This window comes from Trichosurus vulpecula, chromosome 4 (genome assembly GCF_011100635.1).
Source record: "Trichosurus vulpecula isolate mTriVul1 chromosome 4, mTriVul1.pri, whole genome shotgun sequence".
NCBI lineage: Eukaryota > Metazoa > Chordata > Mammalia > Diprotodontia > Phalangeridae > Trichosurus > Trichosurus vulpecula.
Window position 1 is genome coordinate 239,708,280 of NC_050576.1, and position 6,000 is coordinate 239,714,279.

Consider the following 6,000-nt stretch of genomic DNA (forward strand, 5'->3'; position numbering starts at 1 on the left):
TCCACTTTGGTGCTGTCTGGAGCTCATCGAGCACTCTTCCAGCCTACAGACTCCTCCCCTTGGCCTTTTGGACTCTCCTGGCTTGGAAATTTGCCTCACTCAGACTACTCTTGCCTTCCAACTTTTTAAAATCTGCTCAGATTCACTTTTTCATAGGAATCTGACAGAACTCGTGAGAGAGCTCCAGTAAGATGCTGTTTTCACTTGGCCATCTTGGCTCCACCCCCACGATTTTGGTTTTTAATCCACTCTGCCACCTGCTTCCATGTTATGGGAGATTTCCTCCCATGCACCTTCACAGTTGTGATTACTGTCTGTGTCTTTTTCTCCATCCCATTTTCCCCTGTTTATGCTGTTATTTCTTCCTTCTCCCTTTCACTCCTCCACAGAGTTTTGCTTTTGATCGTGGCCTTCCTCAATTTACTGTCCCTCTTTATTCCCCTCCCTTATCTTACCTTTTTCCCCTTGCTACTTCTTTCCTCCCTTCTGACCACCCCTTTCCCTTTCCCTTCTGCATTCCCCTCCTACTGCCTATAGGACAAGTTTGATTTCTTTTTTTTTTTTTTTTAATGCAATTTATTTATTTAACATATTTGGTTTTCAGCATTGATTTTCAAAACAGTTTGGATTACAAATTTTCTCCCCATTTCTGCCCTCCCCCCCCCACTCCAAGATGGCGTATATTCTGGTTGCCCTGTTCCCCAGTCAGCCCTCCCCTCTATCACCCCCCTCCCCTCTCATCCCCTTTTCCCTTCCTTTCTTGTAGGGCAAGATAAATTTCTACGCCCCATTGCCTGTGTATCTTATTTTTTAGTTGCATACAAAAAGTTTTTTTTGTTTTTGAACATCTGATTTTAAAACTTTGAGTTCCAAATTCCCTTCCCTCTTCCCTTCCCACCCACCCTCCCTAAGAAGTTGAGCAATTCAACCTAGGCCACACATGTATTATTATGTATAACCCTTCCACAATATTCATGTTGTGAAAGGCTAACTACATTTTGCTCCTTCCCAACCCATCCCGCTTTATTGAATTTTCTTCCTTCACCCTGTCCCCTTTCCAAAGTGTTTGTTTTGATTACCTCCACCCCGATCTGCCCTCCCCTCCATCATCCCCCCCCCCGCCTTTTATTTATTTTTTTTTATCTTCCTCCCTCTTCTTTCCTGTGGGGTAAGATACCCAACTGAGTATGTATGGTATTCCCCCTCAGGCCAAATCTGATGAGAGCAAGGTTCACTCATTCCCCCCTCACCTGCCCACTCCCCTCCTCTGCTAGAACTGCTTCCTCTTGCCACCTTTATGGGAGATAATCCACCCCATTCTATCTCTCCCTCTCTCAGTAAGTTACTCTCTCATCCCTTAATTTCATTTTATTTCTTTTAGCTATCTTCCCTTCATCCTCCACTCACCCTGTGTCTGCTCTCTCTCTTTTACATATATATATATACACATACATACACATACATACATATACACATAGATACATGCATACATACACATTCACTTATATATATACATAAACATATATTTATGCATATATATATGCATATTCCCTTCAACTACCCTAATACTGAGGTCTCATGAATCATACTCATCATCTTTCCATGTAGGAATGTAAACAAAACAGTTCAACTTTAGTAAGTCCCTTGCAATTTCCGTTTCTTGATTACCTTTTCATGCTTCTCTTGATTCTTGTGTTTGAAAGTCAAATTTTCTATTCAGTTCTGGTCTTTTCACTGAGAAAGCTTGAAAGTCCTCCATTTTATTGAAAGTCCATATTTTGCCTTGGAACATGATACTTAGTTTTGCTGGGTAGGTGATTCTAGGTTTTAATCCTAGCTCCATTGACCTCCGGAATATCGCATTCCAAGCCCTTCGATCTCTTAATGTAGAAGCTGCCAGATCTTGGGTTATTCTGATTGGGTTTCCACAATATTCAAATTGTTTCTTTCTGGCTGCTTGCAGTATTTTCTCCTTGATCTGGGAGCTCTGGAATTTGGCAACAATATTCCTAGGAGATTTCTTTTTGGGATCTATTTGCGGAGGCGATCGATGGATTCTTTCAATTTCTATTTTGCCCTGTGGCTCTAGAATATCAGGGCAGTTCTCCTTGATAATTTCCTGAAAGATGGTATCTAGGCTCTTTTTTTGATCATGGCTTTCAGGTAGTCCAATAATTTTTAAATTATCTCTCCTGGATCTATTTTCCAGGTCAGTGGTTTTTCCAAGGAGATATTTCACATTGTCTTCCATTTTTTCATTCCTCTGGTTCTGTTTTATAATATCCTGATTTCTCATAAAGTCACTAGCTTCCACTTGCTCCAATCTAATTTTTAAAGTAGTATTTTCTTCAGTGGTCTTTTGGACCTCCTTTTCCGTTTGGCTAATTCTGCCTTTCAAGGAATTCTTCTCCTCATTGGCTTTTTGGAGCTCTTTTGCCATTTGAGTTAGTCTATTTTGTAAGGTGTTGTTTTCTTCAGTGTATTTTTCAATATTTTTTTGGGTCTCCTTTAGCAAGTCATTGACTTGTTTTTCATGGTTTTCTCGCATCCTTCTTATTTCTCTTCCTAATTTTTCCTCTACTTCTCTAACTTGCTTTTCCAAATCCTTTTTGAGTTCTTCTATGGTCTGGGGCCAGTTCATGTTTTTCTTGGAGGCTTTGGTTGTAGGCTCTATGACTTTGCTGTCTTCTTTAGGCTGTATGTTTTGGTCTTCTTTGTCACCAAAGAAAGAATCCAAAGTCTGAGACTGAATCTGGGCGCGTTTTCGCGTCCTGGCCATATTCCCAACCAACTAACTTGACCCTTGAGTTTTTAAGTGGGGTATGACTGCTTGTAGATTACAGAGTTCTATGTTCTACGTTTGGGGGGGAGGTGCCAGCTCTGTCAGAGCCGCACTCCTCCTTCCCCAAGGACCCCCCGTCCAGACTGGGCTCAGATCTTCGGCAGGCTGTGCACCCCTGCTGTGATCCGCCACTTAATTCCCCCCACCAGGTGGGCCTGGAGCCGGAAGTAACAACAGCTGTAGCTGCCCCACCTCGGCTGCCCCCGGGGCTGGAAGCCGAACCTCGAACTCCTTCCACTCCCGCAGCTTTTCCCACTAACCTTCTCCGCAGTCTTTGGTGTTTGTGGGTCAAGGGGTCTGGTAACTGCTCACGTATTCAGGGCGCTAGGGCCCCCTCCGCCCGGCTTCTGGACTGGATCGTCCACGCCGCTCAGGCTGGGCTCTGCTCCACTCCGTTCCCAGCTCCCAGCTCCCAGCTCCGTGTGGAATAGAGCTCACCCAGAGACTATCCGGGCTGTCCTGGGCTGGAGCCCTGCTTCCCTCTGCTGTTCTGTGGGTTCTGCCGTTCTAGAATTGGTTCAGAGCCATTTTTATAGGTTTTTGGAGGGACTCGGGTATGGAGCTCACTCTAGTCCGTGCTTACCAGCCGCCATCTTGGCTCCGCCCCCACAAGTTTGATTTCTATACTTATTAGTGTATCTTATTCCCTTCTTGAACCAAATCTAATGAGAGTAAAGCTCAAATACTGCTGTTCTCCTCCCCTTCATTCCCACTACTATAATATGTTTTTGTGCCTCTTCATGTGATATAATTTTCCCTTTCATATTACCTTCTTACCTCTTCTCCCTGAAGCATCCCTTTTGACTCTTAATTATATTTTTGTCATTAAATCAATTATTTTATACTTACCCCCACAGTCTATGTATATACCTCCCAATTATCATAATAACTGTGATATTCTCAAGATTGACATATGTATACAACACATATAAAACAAAGTAATCTTATGTAGGGATGTAACTAATTTGCTTTTTTCATTAACTGGAGTTTTTTTCTTTGTTTACCTTTTTATGTCTCTCTTGCGCTTCTCATTTGAAGATCAAATTTTCTGTTGAGCTCTGTCCTTTTCAACAGGAAGGTCTGGGATTCCCTTATTTCACTTAAAGTCCATCTCCTTGCCTGAAAAATTATGCTCAGTTTTGCTGGGTAGTTGATCCTTGTCTGTAGTCCAAGCTCCTTTGCCTTTCAGAATATCATATTCCAATTTCTCATGTCATTTAATGTAGAAACTGAAAGATCCTGCTTGATCCTGAATGTAGTTACTAGATCATTTAATTATTCCTTTCTAGCTGCTTGCACTATTTTCTCCTTGACCTGGTAGTTCTGGAATTTAGCCATAACATTTCTTGGAGTTTTCAAATTTCTATCTCTTTCTTGGGGTGATCGGTGGATTACTTCGATGACCATTTTACCCTCTGGTTCTAGAACTTTGGGGCAGTATTCCTTACAGATTTCTTGAAAGATACTGTCCAGCCTCTTTTTTTCATCATGCCTTTCAGGTAGGCCAATAATTCTTAGATTGTCTTTCCTGTATCTATTTTGAAGGTCAGTTGAATTTCCAGTCAGATATTTGTTTCAACAGTCTGGCTAGAAGCTGTTGTGGGGGTGAAAGACCAACAAAAGCCCAACAACAAGGTTGCTACCAAAGCACTGCAAAAACTCAGGTTCTTTTGATCTGCTTTAATAAGGAAAGAAACATTAAGGGGTTGACAAGCTTACTTTAATTCAGCGTACAAATGCCATTCACTTAGTTCAGGGAAAAAAGCCAGCACCCTGAACTTCAGAGCAAAATACAAGCAAATTACAAACATTGACAGACAGACCCAATACAATTCATAGTTACCAATATCTAGGTTCAGCCCGGGAACTCATAACAAGGGCTGGCCCAGAGTCATGCACGCCACCATGGCTGTGGGTAAGAGCTCTGAAAAGGAGAAAGTCAACCCCTGGTTTTGTATCTTTTTCAGGGTCAAGGGTGAGTCACACATGCGAGTCACCCACATGACCTAGAATCATCACAAAGAGGCGACTTAAACCCATGTGGTCTAAAAGCCTCTGATGTCCCAAACATGTGACTCAAACTGATGTGTAAACTAGGCCCTCCCCTGAGGCAAGGAGGACTCCAAGGACTCCCAAATCTAATCAAGGAAACAAAGACTTACAGTAACTGATGCTGAGAGAGGGGAGCAGGACAGGGACACATTGTATACAGATATAGCCACAGTGTGCAATGACTAACTTTGATAGACTTGGCTCTTCTCAGCAATGCAAGGTTGTAAGACATGTCCTAAAGGCTCATGATGGAAAATGCTATTCACATCATTGAAAGATTTACAGAAGCTGAATTCATATTGAATCATACTATTTGCTCTCTCTCTCTTTTGTTTTGTTGTGTTTTCTTGCTTTTTTCTCATGATTCATTCCTTTGGTTATAATTCTTCTTTGCAACATGATTAATGTGAAAATGTTTTTAATGCAAATGTATATGTAGAGCCTATATCAGATTGTATGTCATCTTGTAAGGGGGTGGGGAGGGAGGGGGAGAAAATCAGGAACACAAAAGCTTGTGGAACTAAATGTTGTAAATGAAAAATAAATAATTTTTTTTAGAGAAATAACCCAGCCTCCTTATTCTTCTCTAGAAAAAGAATTCCTTCTTCTAACTGTAAATATATATATATGTGTTTGTGTGTATGTATAAATATATACATATATATTTACACACACATACACACATATATATATATATATATATATACATACACATACATACATATAGATATGTGTTTCATTGAATATTTCCCAGTTACCTGAAAAAATTAACATTCATTTTTAATATCTTGATTTCAAAATTCTCTCCCTCTCTTCTCACTTTCCTTCCTTGAGAAGGCAGGCAATTTGATATCAATTATACATGTAAAGTTATATAAAACATATGTCTAGATTCAAAAGAAAACAGAGAAAAAACAAGAAAAATAAGGAAAGTAAAATAAATTGTGCTTCCATCTGCAATCAGAGCTCATGAGTTCTCTCTCTGGAAGTGGATAGCATTTTTCATCTTAAGTCCTTTGGAATTGCTTGAATCATTGTCTTGATCATAATAGCTAAGTATTTTATAAGAATTACGTTGTTTTGCACAGGCTGACCCCAGCTCCTGA